Source organism: Eptesicus fuscus, chromosome 13 (assembly GCF_027574615.1).
Source record: "Eptesicus fuscus isolate TK198812 chromosome 13, DD_ASM_mEF_20220401, whole genome shotgun sequence".
Classification (NCBI taxonomy): Eukaryota; Metazoa; Chordata; class Mammalia; order Chiroptera; family Vespertilionidae; genus Eptesicus; species Eptesicus fuscus.
The window spans coordinates 33,141,702-33,158,808 of record NC_072485.1 but is presented as its reverse complement, the minus strand read 5'-3'; the positions used below and the strand labels follow the sequence as shown (position 1 = coordinate 33,158,808).

The following is a 17,107-nucleotide window of genomic DNA, read 5'->3' as shown; positions in this document are numbered from 1 at the left end:
GTGTCCCAGCCTCTTGGGTCTATGCTGTACACAGATCTTATAAAGTAGAACCTATAGCTTTTACTAGGTGTTATGATCCTGCTTAACCTGAAACTATTAGGAATTTATTCAGTCCCACTGCCTTAAAGGTAGAATCATGTCAATAATCTAAAGGATAGTGTTAAGGGTTGTTACTTCCATCCTTGTGGATTACTGCCTTTTATATCATGTAACGCTAGCTATGTCAGCCTCTCACCTATGGTGCCCATTCTTCTTCTTTTTTAATGCTTTACCATTTAAAGTATTACATAAGTCTTCTTTTTCCCCCATTGACCTCCCTCCAGCTGCACTCACCCCCAGCACATGCCCTCACCCCCCCCCCTACTGTCAGTGTTCATTGGCTATGCTCATATGCATGCATACAAATCCTTTGGTTGATCTCTTACACCCTCACATCCCGCCTTCCCTCATAGGTTGGGCAGTCTGTTTGATGCTTCTATGATTCTGATTCTATTTTTATTCATCAGTTTATGTTGTTCATTATATTCCACAATTGAGTGAGATTGTGTGATATTTATCTTTCTCTGACTAGCTTGTTTCACTTAGCATAATGCTCTCCAGTTCCATCCATTCTGTTGCAAATGGGAAGAATTCCTTCTTTTTTACAGCAGTTTAGTATTCCATTGTGTAGACGTACCACAGTTTTCTAAGCCACTCATCTACTGTTGGGCACTTAGGCTGTTTCCAAATCTTAGCTATAGTTAATTGTGCTGCTATGAACACAGGGGTGCATGTATCCTTTCTGATTGGTATTTCTGTTTTCTTGGGATATAGTCCTAGAAGTGGGATTACTGGGTCAAATGGGAGTTCCATTTTTAATGTTTTGAGGAAACTCCATACTGTTTTCTACAGTGGCTGCACCAGTGTGCATTCCCACCAGCAGTGCAAGAGGGTTCCTTTTTCTCTGCATCCTCTCCAGCACTTATCATTTATTGATTTGTTGATGATAGCCATTATGACAGGGGTGAGATGGTATCTCATTGTCATTTTGATTTGCATCTCTCAAATGATTAGTGACTTTGAGTGTGTTTTCAAATGTCTCTTGGCCTTCTGTATGTCCTCTTTTGAAAAGTGCCTATTTAAATCCTTTGGCAATTTTTCATTAGATTATCTTCCTTTTGTTAAATTGTATGATTTCCCTATAAATTTTGAGATTAAACCCTTATTAGAGATAACATTAGCAAATATGTTCTCCCATGCAGCAGGCTTTCTGGTTATTTTGTTGATGGGTTTTGGTGTGTGTGTGTGTGTGCGTGCGCGCGGAAGCTTTTTTATTTTGATGTAGTCCCATTTATTTATTTTATCCTTAGTTTCCATTGCCCTAAGAACTGTATAGGTAAAGATACTATGACAAATGTCTGCTATTTTGGTGCCTATAGCTTCTTCTAAACTTTTTATGGTTTCCCATCTTACATTTAAGTTCTTTACCCATTTTGAGTTTATTTTTGTGTATGGTATAAGTTGGTAGTCTAGTTTCATTTTTTTTGCATGTAGCTGTCCAATTTTCTCAAGACCATTTACTGAAGAGACTGTCTTGACTCCATTGTATGTTCTTGCCTCCTTTGTCAAATATTAATTGAGCATAATGGCTTGGGACATTTCTGGGTTCTCTGTTCTCCATTGGTCTATATGTTTGTTTTGTTTCAGTACCAGGTAGTTTTGAAAACCATGGCTTTGTAGTATAGCTTGATATATAGTTATCCCTCAAATTTTGTCCTTCTTTCTCAAGATTGCTGCAGCTATCTGGGGTCTTTTTTTATTTCAGATGATTTTTTGGAGAGTTTGTTCTAGTTTGAAGTATGCTGTTGATATTTTATTGGGGACTGCATTGAATCCATAGGTTGCTTTGGGTAGTATGGACATTGTAATGATGTTGATTCTACCAATCTATGAACATGGTATATTCTTCCATTTGTTTATGTCTTACTCTATCTCTTTTTTCAGCATCCTGTAATTTTCTGAGTATAGGTCCTTTACCTCCTTGGTTAAATTTATTCCTAGGTATCTTAATTTTTTTGATGCAATGGTGAAGGAGATTGCTTTTTTTAAGTTTTTCTTTCTGTGAGTTCATTATTGGTGTATAAAAAAAGCCATAGATTCCTGGGCATTAATTTTGTATCCTGCTACATTGCCAAATTCACTTATTAGTTCTAGTATATTTTTATGTTGTCTTTAGGGTTTTCTATGTACAATATCATGTCACCTGTGAATAATGACAATTTTACTTCTTCATTTCCAATTTGGATGCCTTTTATTTTTTATTGCTTCTTCTCTGATAGCTATGGCTAGCACTTCCAGTACTATGTTGAACAGGAGTGAGGAAAGTGGGCATCTCTGTCTTGTTCCCGTCCTTAGGGGAAATGGTTTTCGTTTTCGCCCATTGAGTATGATGTTGGCTGTAGGTTTGTAATATAAACCTTTAATTATGTTGAGGTATGATCCCTCTATTCACACTTTGATGAGAGTTTTTATCAGGAAAGTGTGTTGGATTTTTGTCAAATGCCTTTTCTGCATCAATTGATATGATTATGTGATTTTTTGTCTCTCAGTTTGTTTATGTGATGTATTTGCGGATATTGTACCATCCTTGCATTCCTGGAATAAAACCCACTTGGTCATGGTGTATGCTCTTTCTAATGTAATGATGGATCCAGTTTGCTAGAATTTTGTTGAGGATTTTAGCATCTATGTTCATCAGAGATATTGGCATGTAATTCTCTTTCTTTGTAGTGTCTTTATCTGGTTTGGGGATTAGGTTAATGCTGGCTTCATAGAAAGAGCTTGGAAGTGTGCCTTCCTCTTATATCACATTGTCTTATCCATTTATCCAATGACGTCCACTTAGGTTGTTTTTATTTCTTAACTATTCTGAATATGGTACAATGAACATGGGGGTGCTGATATACTTTCGAGACCTTGTTTTCCTTTTCTTGGAATATATACCCAGAAGTAGCATTGTTGGGTTGTTAACAATAGACATAACACATAAGAATAACACTTTAGGGGCTACAGAGCCTCCCCACCCAAATAATGTATTTCAGAAACTTGCACATGATCTTCATAACAGCACAATAAGGCAAATGATAATACTCCCACAGTGATGAAAGATGGTTTGACATTGGGTAGTGTCACACAGTGCCACATGTAGATCTTGTATCATAGAAATGTACCATTGAAGTCTATATGGTCCTCTTAATCAATGTCACATAATAAAAAATTTTAAATCTTCCACATTTAAAATTAGGGGGAAAAATTCAGGGAGATGAATCCACTGGACAAATCATTCAAAGGGGCAAGTAGAGAGAAAGGAGCCACATGTTTTAAGATTCTTTATACTTTACCACACTGCAGCTATATTGTTAATATATCAGCAAAAGCATGCAATGAAAGATATGCCCTACAAAGCAACATTCAGTGCAGTTTAGCAAACAACTTAGTTTCCTGAATTCAGACTACTGGGCCTGGTTTCATACCCAAACCTCCAAGTTTTCTCTCCTGGTGGATAAGTCCACCCTGTCTTTCACCACTACCTCCCCATCTGTTAAGCTCTAGTCCTACTTCACATCCTGTTACTGCCTTACCCCAGTATCATTACTGCCTAGGACCATGTCATGCCCTGCTATGTTTTATGGATAAAAATATTGCCCCCGAACACCAGCTAGAATCAAATGACACTCATCACAACATCTTAGGCTTTTGGCCATTCCATGAGGAATCAGACAGCTTAACTTCCACTAGCTCCAGCCCTAAATCCAACTCCATTCACTCTCCAGGGCCTATCATTAAGGATCCGCATCTTCAAACAAAGGCAGTGTTGGGTAGGCAATGATCATAGGCTTTGGAGTCAGGCAGACAGATCTGGGTTTGAATCCCATTATATAAACTGAGCAAGTTAATTCAGCTCTATAAACTTTAATTTTATTTTCTGCCAATGGAGAATGATACTATGTACCTTGAGAGGAATCAGCACAAAGCGTGTTCAAGATCATAACTCTCACTTATATTTAATCAAAATTCTTCCTAATGTTATTTAAGGATAATTTTACATTTAAATTCAATGAGAAATCATTGCCTTATTACCTATAAGTACTTAAGTAGTGAATAAAGGACTGAGTGATTAAATAATTGAATGAATCAAACAATTGGATATACTAAATATGAATGAATCCATTCAATTAAATAAGTATCCTATATAATAGAAACCTAATATGCTAAGTGTCTGACCATTCATTTGCCCATTCGCTATGACAGGTAGGTTTGCTTGCTGCTGAGGTCTGGCCGATGGGGAGTGGGCAAGACAGGCCAGACACACCCTGGAGCCCTCCAACGGTCCTTATCATGCACCAGTGGGGTCCCTCCACCTGGCCTATGGGGATCAGGCTGAAACTGGCTCTCCAACATCCCCTGAGGAGTCCCGGATTGTGAGAGGATTCAGGCCAGGCCGAGGGAGCCCACCAGTTCATGAATTCATGCACAGGGCTTCTAGTACATTAACTAATGTTATATTTTAGGCATTGTGACCAAGATAGACAGGGCCCTTTCCCTCATGGAGCTTTTAGCCCAACAATTACTCTCTCCTTCCTTTATGGGGTTGTTGTGGGGGTTTTTTTAGATAAAATCTATTATGACATTGAACTAACTACATTGGAACTATTCCCTTTGAAAGCTGACCCCTCTACTAGCCTGTGATCACCATGAAGGTAAAAGCCAATTAAGTACTAATGACTTTATGTGCTAGCCCAATATCCCATTCCTGATAGAGATTTTTCTGTCTCCTCTGGACCCTCCTTAAGTTTACATGATCCTGTTTCTTCCCTCCTGCAAAAATTCAGGCAGAAGGAGGCCCTAGAATGAAGGGAATGGAGACTTAGGCAGGGAAACACTTGTGTGTCCAGTACAATTTATGGATCAGAAAAATGTTGATATGTGACACTAAAATAAGTCCAAATATTATACCACCAAACAGAGCCAAATGATTGATAAGAGCTCAAGAGGGGAGTTTCAAGATGGTGGCAGAGTATCTTGCACCTCCTCCAGAATCAAACTAGAAATACAACTAAACTGGGCAACATTCACCCTGAATTTCCAAATGAAGACCAGCTAAAAAGACTATTGAACAAGGATGAGCAGAAACCACCTAGAGACTGCCAGGAAGGGCTGAGTCACACCAGGGCTGGCCCTGCTCCCACAGGTGGCAGGGCAAGGTGCGGAGGTATATCTCCTATGGTGGAGGAGGTTGGAGATGGGGAGGGAATTGAGGGGAGAGGATATGTGGTGGGGGTTGGAGAGTGGGAGGGTTGAGGGCTTTGGAGCGTAGAGTTGGGGGTTTCCCCATGAGAGGAATGAGGCCTGAACCCCAGGCTGTTATCCCCATCCTGGAGCACCAGAGGTGGGAACAGCCACCCACTATAAGCCTCATCCAGAGGTGAAATGCTACCACGGGGCCTCTATTGGCCAGGGAAATACAAAGCCTGCCAGACAACACCACTTTTTTTTAAAGGACCAGACTACATGATTTTATTTTGCAGCCAATCACTCTGGGCTTCTGTGGAGGGAGGGCAGTGTGGACCAGAGTCACCTGAGGAGAGTCTGGGGTGAGAGCCATTGAGGAGAGACATGGGAGAGTGGCTGCCAAAATACCTGTGCTCAGTCTCCCCCACCCAATAACACAACAGCCATTTTTCCTGAGAGGCACAGGCCCCTCCCAGCAGCAGCCTGGGGAAAAGCAACTACTCTGCCCTCTGGAATATACTAGTAGCTCATTCCACTCTCTGGAATCCTGCTGCCCCCCCCCCCTATATCTTACTTAACTCCTGCTGAGGAGTCAGCAGCAGAGATCAGGCCTATAGATCTGGGCAAAGGACATCAGTGACTGGCTTTGGGGAGGGGCCATTCCCCCTCCTTTCCCAGGAATCTTACTAGTGCTTCCCCATCACAGAAGAGCTGATAGAAACTCCTGGCTTCAGGCAGACCCCACTGATGTGCCTATAAGGGGCTCTGCCCTGCCCAGTTCAGGGAAATATTACGAAGAACAGTGTATCCTTGGTTGTTAACCAAGGATAACAACCTACCTGGCAAGTATGTACTCACAGAAACACCACCTGTACTCTGTGGTGTTCCTCAGATTGAGGTCACTTTTGATATTGATGCTAATGACACCTTCAATGTCTTTGCTGTGGATTAGAATACAGGAAAAGAAAACAAGATTACCATCACTAACCAGGAGAACTGTTTGACCAAGGAAGACAGCAAACATATGGTCCAAGAAGCTGAGAGAGAAGTACAAAGCTGAAGAGGAGAAGCAGTGGGACAAGACATCTTCCAAAATTCACTTATACTCTTTGCAGTCAATATAGAGGTGATCGCCAAAGATGAGAAACTTCAAGTTCAGCTCAATGATGAGGACAAATATAAGATTCTTGACAAATGTAATGAAGTTATCACCTGGCTTGGTAAGAATCAGACTGCAGAGAAGGAAGAATTTGAACATCAGCAGAAAGAGCAGGAGAAAGTCTGCAGACCTATCCTTCCCAAGATGTTCCAGAGTGCAGGAGGTAAACCAGGAGGAATGCCTGGGACTCCCTAGCGATGAAATTCCTCTTCTAGGCCCATCAATGAACAGGTGGATCAAGGCAACCTGAACATGCATTTAGGTGTTCTATATAAAATATTGAACGACCCAAATTTGTAGCAAATTCCATGGTAGTTTTACAGCTGAGCTGCTATAGTAAATAACTTTCAAACTCAACACTTGAATATGGAGCATGTGCACAGAGAGAGGAAATAAGCTTGCACTTTCTAGGCACTGTAGTGTAAGGGCAAAACACAGTCTTAAATCAAACTCTATTTGAAATTGGCACCAAAACACCCCCCACAATACAAACCACAAAGTTTTACTGCATTCAGATACAGTTTTGTTGTAAGGATATAGGACTAAGCTATGCAGGTATGTTTCCCTGGGCCTGAATAGTGTTAATTATGAGAGCAGATGTTTCAGGGGACCTGTCAGACTGAGCACTGATTACCAAGTGTCAGTGCTTTCTACATTTTCTTTAATAAATGCATTTTGTATTATTTATTATATGTGAGACTTCTAAAGTGTGGGACCTAAGCAGGGATCCATCTTTCCCAAATGCTGTAGGTATTATTATTATTAAACCCATTTAACAGATAATAAAACTGGGACTTTAGTGTATCAGTCAGCATAAAGTCTAGAAAACAGAAACATCTCTAGAAAGTTCAAGCAAACCAAGATTCAATACACAAATTATGAGTTCACAAAATGATAGGAAGGCCCAGGGCATAGAGATAGAAAGCAGAACATTACAACAGAAAAGGAGAAATTACTGACAAATGAAGTTGGGCTTTGTTTTAGAGAGAGTTAGTATAAGTATATAGATCTGATGTACAGGAGATGAAAACATTTCTGTACAATGGCTTCTTTTGGTCAATAAAAAGAGGCAGCTGAGAAGACTTAGCAAAGTGAGGGAGGAGGTTTGAGAATAAAAAAAAATGTGTAAAATGTGAAGCATGTTCAAGGAAATGAATGTGATTGCCAGACAGTATTTCTGATTCAGTTTTTTATGTTAATCATTAATTTATAGGCTATCTGTGCAGTTATGTGCTTTTTTTCAGGACTTTTACCAAGTTACATGTCTGGTTGTCAATTTCACAGTCTAAAGTAGAGATAAAAGGCCCTTGTAATATTGCTTTGTGAAACTTAGTACTTGTGTCCACCCTTTATATGCCATACATACAGTCCCAGCCCTGGTCCAAAGTCCATAAAAGAACACATCTCAGTCTCTTGAAGTTCCTTTCCTTTTAGCAACTCTTCACTTCCTTCCTTTAACCCACACCACCTCCACCTCATAGCCCTGAGCTCCTGAGAGAAAAGTCTCTTACCAGAGCTACCACAGATCAGGGGAGACTCAGCTCCACAGCAGAGCAAAGGTAAGTCTGGAGCCCCTGCCTATAGAGGAGGTAAGTCTCAAAGTTGGAGGAGGAGGCAGTTTGAAAAAAGGACATTAGTGTTCTGTGAAAGGTTCTATTGCAAAGAGGAGGTGTGGATGAAGAGAGCTGTGCTTTTATTTTCTTTTATGGTGTTTTTTGTTTTGAGAGAGAGAGGGAGGGAAAGACAGAAACACTGATGAGAGAGAAACATTGATCTGCTGCCTCCTGCACACCCCCAACTAGGGATCAAGCCTGAAATCTGGCATCTGGCCTGACAGGGAATTGAACCAGAGATCTCTTGATGCATGGGTCAATGCTCAACCACTAAGGCATACCAGCTGGGAGCGAGCTATGCTTCTTGATAGGAAAGTGGGATGAAAAAAGGACAAAGGAGGGAAAGGTGGGTAGAACTGTAGAGTAAAATAATTATGGTAACTAATAGACCTGTTTAGTAGGATTCTGAGCTGGGAAGTCTCTTCCTGGATGTTTGCATTATATTACTTAACCTGTAACGCCTATATCAATGGTTTTCAAAATAGAGTGTACATACCCCTGAGGGTGTGAAAAGACTCTTCAAGATCCTCAGATAGAAGTAGTGCCAATGAGATGAATATTCATACCCTCAAACCCCACATAAGCTCCTTCTTAAAATGGGTTGGAAAGGCTTATTTACCATTACGTCTCTCTCAGTTGTCTTTCTTTTACTTTAAAAATAAGGATTGCCTGACCAGTGTTGCTCAGTGGTTGAGAATCAACATATGAACCAGGAGTTCATGATTCAATTCCCAGTCAGGGCACATGCCCAAGTTATGGCTGGATCCCCAATGTGGGCATGCAGGAGGCAGCCAATCAATGGTTCTCTCACATCATTGATGTTTTTATCTCTTTCTCCCTCTCCCTTCCTCTCTGAAATCAATAAAAATATATTTAAAAAACAAAACAAGGAATAGCCTTTCCCTCCTCTCCCATTCCTTTTTTCTCTTTCTCTTTCTGTCCCATCCCTTCTCTTCCTAAACAACCCAGTCCTAAGCCGTTCAGGGAGACAGAGCAAAATCGACATCTGTGTTGGCAGTCAGAGCACACAGGGTGTAGAAGGGAAACTGAGGTGGCCCACAGCAAAGGTTCAAAGTCTAATCAATGAAGGGATACCAACCCATGGAGGCAGCCTGGATGTGTGTGAGATGAAAGTCCATGTGGGGAGGAGTTCCCTGATGAGTGTTAGAGCCAGAGCACAGTGAGGAATGGGGTGGGACATGCCAGAGCACAAACAAGGTAAGGAGGCATCCATGTGGAGGGCATGCTTAGCATAGGGCTGGAGAGGGTTGATGAGAACTTTCATGTAGGATAAAGGGTAGAAACAGAGGAGGGTTTATTTTAAAAATAAATATATTAAGTATCAAGAGCCAGGATTCTCACTTTCAGAGAAGAAAGTTATAAATACTGAAGGGGGGAGATACTAAAATGAAATCACTAGCTGGGGATTTCAGTGTAGCCCAATGAAGTTGCCATGGTGGACCAAGTGAATCTTCCTAAGGAATTTACCAAGAACATCAGACTGATCCAGCAAAGTATGATTGACAGCTGGCAAAGGGCTCTAAATCCCTGCTTTTAGATAGTAAGACCCCTAATTAGGACTGGTGTGCTGCTACTTGAGAGTTGCCTCAGAGAACCCCTAACTGCCACATCATCCTTAGGTCCTTGAGACTTTATGGAGCAAGAAGTCTTGTTTCTGCTTTCCTTTTAAAAAAAAAAATTTCCTTTGCATTTCACCATAAATACACCATGTGTTGTGTGGAAGAAGCACAAAGGAACTATTGGAGAAATTGAATTGGGTATTTTCATTTTGCAGGGCACATGCCTGGATTGTGGGCTTGATCCCTGTGTTAGGGGAGCAGGGGGGCATCAAGAGGCAGTCAATGAATGATTCTGTCTCACCATCGATGTTTCTATCTGTCTCTCACTTCTCTAAAATCAAGTTTTTTAAAAATCTTTAAAAAAAAGAAATTGAAGGGATCATCGTTGATAATTATAATTGCACATTGATGATTATCTATAGTCATTTCAAAAAAAGTATATAGTCTGAAATAAAAAAGCTATACTTATTCAAGCAACTTCAAAAATTATTTAAAAATTAAAATATTAGGTATATTCCTTCTAAAGATATATTTAATGTATTTGTTTAAATTTCTATTACAATTTTCTTATATAACTAGAGGCCCGGTGCATGAAAATTCATGCACTGGAGGGGCAGTCTCTCAGCCTGGCCTGCCCCCTCTCACAGTCTGGGAGCCTTCAGGGGTGGGAGGCAACCTGGCGATCAGGGGAAGACCATCCCACCTCTGTTGCTGCCACAACTGGCAGAGCAAGCCTCAGCCGGCCCTGGTTACCTGAGCCTCGGGTGGCCCTGGGCAGCTGGGAAGCCACCATCCAAGGCTTGCCTGTGCCTTGGGCTGGCCCTGGGCAGCTGAGGGGCTGTGGGGACTGGGGGAATCCGGAGGCAGGCATGTGGCAAAGCCAGGCCCGCCTTGCAGCACGCCTGCCATCCCGGCGGGGCTGAGGGGACTGGGCGCCGCCATCTTGAGACTGTGGGCCCTGCCATCTTTGAGGGCATGGCAGTCAATTAGCATATTCTCTCCTTATTGGCTGTGGGCACCACCATCTTTGAGGGTGTGACAGTCAATTAGCTATTCCCTCCTTATTGGCTGTGGGCACCACTATCTTTTAGGGTGGGGCAGTCAATTAGCATATTCTCTCCTAATTGGCTGTGGGTGCTGCCATCATTGTGATGGTGTGAGGGTCAATTAGCATATTCCCTCTTTATTAGATAGGATTGTATAATATAGAGAAAATGTCATTTTTCCCATGAAGCCATACAACCTAATCCTCTTGCAATTTACTACAGTGTGCCCAACAAATAACATCATGTTCTCTGTGTGCCATGATATTAAAAAGGTTGAGAAGTGTTGCTTAGTCCATGGAGAGGTAATATATGTTCCATCTCTGCAGTTGCTCCCATGCTCCTTAAGACCCTGTACAATTATATACCACATGCCCCTACCAGCTCAGGATCCATTCCCCCACATATGAAGTGTATTTCTCCTCTGCCTAGAGGAGAAAAAATGGCCTTTGGAATGTCTCCCCCACCATGCTTTGGGCCAACCCTTCCTAGACACTCTCTGAGCAGCAAAATCTCTGAGCCCTGGGCCCTGGGCAGCAAACTTCACAGAAATGGCCACCAAATTCCAAATTGTAGTGGTTGTTGAGGTGTTATAGCCTCTGCATTACTTCCACTGCTAATTTACATCTTTTGAAAAAGGGCACCAGAAGCCTTACTTAGCCAGGCTGGGGGAGGGAGTGATAGTGGAAAGTACAGAAGCCACCTGCTTTTTCTGTTGGTCCAAGGCAGAGGGGCCCCTAAGCTCCTGTTTCCTCTAGAAGCCGGATCCTGACCCTGGATCACCAGACATTATGTACAGAACATATACATGTGGGGTGAGTCGTTAGCTTGTAGAAGATAGCTGGAGCCATTACATTACAAGTAATCTCATAGGGAGAACATATAAAGTGAGATTTTTTTAAAAAAAAAAAAAAGGATCCAGGAAAGTGCCCTGGGGGAGGAGCATTTAAGCTGTGGGGTGTGGAAGAGAAGCCAGGGAAGGAGGCTGAGTGGGGGCAGATAAAAATGCATAAGGAACAGAGAGACTGGAAGTGTGATTGCCCTGAGTAGTCCTGAAAATCAAGGGTCCCAAAACTTTTAGAAAAAAGGAGCAAGAATCTTACTTTGCCCCTCACTATAGTCCCATAGATGAGATGATAAGATGCGCCCAATACCTGCCTAGGAGTGAGATTTCTTCATTCCCTCCCCTCTCTGCCCCTTGACTTAAGTCTCAGAGTTCTCTTTTTATCTCTCTCCTCATTACAGTGTTTCCCTCCTTTCCAATGAGTCATCAGCACAAAGCCTTGGGATCACCCTGCCTCAGTTACCTGAGGAGGCAGAGAATCTCTACAATTTATCATGGCAGACTCATCTCACTCTACCTCTGCCACCAGATACTCATAATGGGTGCAGGTAGGAATCCTTATGTGAGTCCCCGATTCTCTGTTATGTAAGGGAAAGGAAAAAGGAAAAGAGAGGGGAGCTGAAAGAAAAGTTTGACAAAAATACAAATGTTATGAGATCCTGGCAAAAAGTAGAGAGGTTAACTTTACCCACTTAATAAGTGGCAGAGAATGTACTAGACATTTCATTCATATTTCCTGGTCTACGCATGCTGGCATGTGTGTGTGTGTGTGTGTGTGTGTGTGTGTGTGTGTGTGTGTGTGTGTGTATAAACTTGAGTACAAATGTGCATGCAGTGGGGCAAAGACCGAGAGACAATAAAGGAGCTCCAGATGGTAATTTAAAAAAGCATACATTCTTACAGTCTCAAGATAATGTGGAATAAAAACAATTAGCTTGTAAGCCTCTATTTCTCATCCCATGCTCATAGCAAACAGTATGAATGATTCTCAAACCATTTACTACTGAGCTGCTCCAGATTCTTCCTCAACACTATCCATCCAACTATCCATCCAGAACCATCAGAACTCCTGTGTGGTTCCTCCATCTTACCGACAAGGACAGAACCTGACCTGAAGGAACTAGCCTGCCTATTCCCATCTCCTGCAGTCACATTCCTCAGGTCCCTCACCACAGGGTGAGTTAAGTGAGGAGACTAGGGCCCAAATTTTAAATTGGTACTTATTCAGGATCTTGTCAACTATGTACCTGCACCCTGAAAGTGAGTGTGTCCTCAAAATTTGTGCCCTATGTCCTTTGCTTGCCTCACCTTAGCCAGGGCTAAACTTCCAATACCTAACATCTCCAGTTTTCTCTAGTTCTGTGTGAATGTTTAGGTCAGAAAAGATCCAGCAACTATTTCAGACATTGTTCTCAGGACTTGGTTAGAATGGAAAGAACCAATAATGTAGTCAACATCACCTCATCTGCCCAAATCCACCACCTCCCCCAACCCTGACTCCATCTCTGTTCTCTTTTCAGGAGCATTCCACGTTCAGGGGCCCCATGAACCCGTGGTGGCTATGCTGGGTGGTGAAGCTGAGCTGCCCTGCTTCCTCTTGCCTCCTCAAAATGTTAAAAATATGGAAATAAGCTGGACCAGATATATACCCTCCCACCTGGTGCACCTGTATGAGGATGGGAGGGACAAGACTGAGGAAGCCATGGAGAAGTATTTAGGGAGGACAGAGCTTGTGAAAAATGGCATGCATAGGGGGATAGTGGTGCTGAGAATCCTCAATGTTCAATTCTCTGACAGTGGGCAGTATCGCTGTGCATTCCAAAATGACTTCTTCTACAGTGATACAGTGATTGAGCTGAAAGTGGCAGGTAATGGCCCACATTTATTGCCCTGACACCCTCAGGGGTAAGTTTATCTTGGGATGGGCATTGATCCAGTTTTCCTGGGAAATATAAAAAAAAGTCATAGTAGAAAGGGAGATGGCCATTGCATCTACTCATTCGTTATCATCCACATATCACTGCTGGGGGCTAAATAAAAAATAGACTCACAGTGGGAGTCAGGAAATAGGCAGGGCCATTTGTGTTGCATTGTGATGGACTCCCCTCTCACCCAGGAGTCTAGGTCCCCCTCCTTTGTTGCCAAGACTTCAGTGCCTCACTTTCCTGTTCTACACATTGAGGTCTAGTCTGCAGCACAAACTCTTCATAAGAAGGGGAGGGATATATGTACAGGAAAATGAGCTTAGGACCTGATGTTTCTCTCTTCCTCTCCCCAGCTCTGGGCTCACATCCTCAGTTACTTGTGGAAGTCACTAAATCCCGACAGCTCCGATTAGAGTGCAAGTCAGAGGGCTGGTTCCCTCAGCCAAAGGTCCAGTGGATGGACTCTGAGGGTAGAGAAATTCCAGCTGATTCTGAGACTCACACACAGGACAAAGGTGGCTTGTTCCATGTAACAACATCACTGTTACTCAGAGAAACTTCTCAGAAGAATCTGACATGTTCTATCTGGAACCCAGTACTGAATCAGAAAAAGGAAGAACAATTCTCCATAGCAGGTCAGTTTTCTCTCTCCCCTCACTGTGCCCACACAAAGTGGGTTTGATGCTCACACTCCATGGTGGTGGTAGCTCTAAGCATATAAGCTTGTTTCTGCTGTTTTATCACATCCACATCATTCTCCCTGCCAGGAGCCAACTTCCCTTCTATTTTTCTACCTTCTCCCATCCTTTTCTGACAAAACGTTCCAGTCCATGAACAGGACCTTCCTTTTCAGTCCATTCAGGCTGGTATAACAAAATAATGCAGACTGTATGGCCTATAAATGACAAAAGTTTATTTCTCACTGTTCTGGAGGCTTTAAGTTCAAGATCAGGGTATCAGCATAGTCAGGTTCTAGTAAAAGCCCTCTTCCAGGTTGTGGCAGCTAACCCCTCTGTGTGTCTTCACATGGTAGAAGGCATAAGGAGCTCAAGGGTGTAGGGGTAGCCCTTTTTATAAGGACACTAATCTCATTCATGAGCTTAGGACTTCACATTGGGCACTGGAATTTCAACATACAAATTTTGAGGGGACACAAACATCTAAACCATAGCTCTCTTCAACAAAAACCACTTTTATACCTTTTCCTACTAATCCCCCCAAAGGCCAGTCTCCCCTATGTCTCATTAACAACATTTTTCCTCAGCCCCCTCCCACCCCACACTGGATTCTCCCTCTAACCTAGATGACCTGTTGCAAAAAATACCATGAGCCTAATCCCAGATCAGCTTCCTGTCGACATGCAGTTATGATTTTGATATAGCTTGCTGTATATGTATTTCACTTCCTTCCTGATTTTTGCCAGGTCCTGTTGTCTTGCCATAGTTTTCTTAAATTTTAGTATTTTTGCATTGTGGTATTAATTCATAGATGCCATTATACCCTAACAGTTTTTAAATTCATGATAAAATGTTTGGCTACAGTATTCATCTATACTATGGAAGCATTTTTTAGTAAATTTTTATTATCTTTCTTCTCCTTTTTCAATGTATAATATTTGTATTGTTGCTATGCTGAAGTGCCCATAATACTCTTACTAACTTACTCATTATTACATGCATTGAATTTTCCTGGGCCAGCTATTTCCAAAAGTTTCTTGTGAGCCAAGAAGGCTAGTGTAGCTTCCAGAAGAGCTGATTCTCACATCAACTGCTGCCACAGAGACAGGCTTTTTCCTACCAACATGGCTCCTGTGTGAACATTTGCATATCCCATGCCCTCTGCCTCTCTAAACAAAAGTAGGTCAGGGATGCACACCTCAGTTGTTGAACCATTTGTTACATACAAGTGTGTAGCTTTTGATCTTCAAGGCATGCCCTTCATGCGCAGTAAGGATATTTTTGCTAGTGTTTCCTGCTATTAGCAGTGCATGATCTTCTCACCATTCTCCACACCTCTCTTCACTTTCTCCCACATGGCTTCTATGTGATCATAGCTTATTTTAGGAGCTTTTGCACCTATTTTAAAGTATGGGTTTTACAGTTTTCTTTTTATTTGTTTCTTTTTATGCTGGTGTTTTATTTCCAAACAAAGAAGAGTAACACACTGACTTGGCAGCCATAGTCATATTGGATTTCTAAAGTTTTTTAGTTTAAATCAGATATGGGACAATTCTATATGATGACACATCCATTAATGGTCATGACAGCAAATGGAAAAAAGTGGAGTCAAAGTGAAGACTTACGTCATTTGCTCTCTTTATAACTCTCTTTCTCTCACTGGGCTCTGGGTGCACTGGCTTCGACCAATTCCTCAAAGGCAACAAGTTTTGTCTTACATTGGGCCTCCACACATGCTAACTCCTCTAACTGGAATAAACTATTCTGGCTTTCTTATTCTTTTTTATTTTTAATCTTTATTGTTGAAATGATTATATATGTCCCTTAGTTTTTCCCCATTAACCCCATGTAGCCTCCCCGTCCCCCTGTCCCCGCCCCCATCCCTGGCCTTCACTACATGAATATAAATGCCCATGGGCTATGCATATATATGTATACAAGTTCTTTGGTCCACCTCTTCCCACCCACCCACTCCTTCCCTCTAAAATTTGACAATATGTTCCATGTTTCTATGCCACTGGATCTATTTCTTTCTGCAGTTCAGTTTTTTCATTAGATTCCACATATGAGTGAGATCATGTGATACTTGTCTTTCTCTGATTGGCTGATTTTGATAATACTATGCTTGTGCATACCTGCTGTCTCAAAGGGAAAGAGATCCTTATTTTTTACTGTTGCAAAGTACAGTATGCCATGGTGTAGATGTACCAAAGCTTTTTTATCCACTCATCTACTGATGGGCACTTAGGCTGTTTCCAGATTTTAGCTATTGTAAATAGCACTTCTATGAACATGGGAGGGCATATGTTCATTCTGATTGATGTTTTAGGCTTCTTAGGATATATTCCTAGAAGTGGGATCACTGGGTCAAATGGAAGTTCCATATTTAAGTTTTTGAGGTGACTCCACACTGATTTCCATAGTGGTGTACCAGTCTGCATTCCCACCAGCAGTGTATTAGGGTTCCTTTTTCTCCACATCCTTGACAACACTTGTTGTTTATTGATTTTTTTATAGTAGCCATCCTGACAAGTGTAAAGTAGTACCTCATTGTTTTAATTTGCATCTCCCTGATGATTAGTGACAAGCATTTTTCCATATGTCTCTTGGTCATTTTTATGTCTGCTTTGGAGAAGTGTGTTTAGATCTTTTGACCATTTTTTAAAAATAAATCATTATTGTTCAAATTATTACAATTGTTTCTCTTTTTTCCCCCATAGCTCCCCTCCACCAGGTTCCACCCCACCCTCTGCCCTTACCTCCTCCCCCACTGTCCTCATTCATAGGTGTACGATTTTTGTCCAGTCTCTTCCTGCACTCCCCACACCCCTTTCCCCCCAAGAATTTTCAGTCAACTCCCTTTCTATGCCCCTGATTCTATTATATTCACCAGTTTATTCTGTTCAGCAGATTTTTTATTCACTTGATTTTTAGTTTCAGTTGTTGATAGGTATGCATTTGTTGTTCATAATTTTTATCTTTACCTTTTTCTTCT

At 41.8% G+C, this 17,107-nt stretch overlaps 1 pseudogene; it reads left to right on the top strand.

Moving 5' to 3' along the window:
- The first annotated feature begins 4,733 nt into the window (after positions 1–4,733).
- Positions 4,734–6,625, top strand: LOC129151177 (heat shock cognate 71 kDa protein-like; annotated as a pseudogene).
- Positions 6,626–17,107: the final 10,482 nt, after the last annotated feature.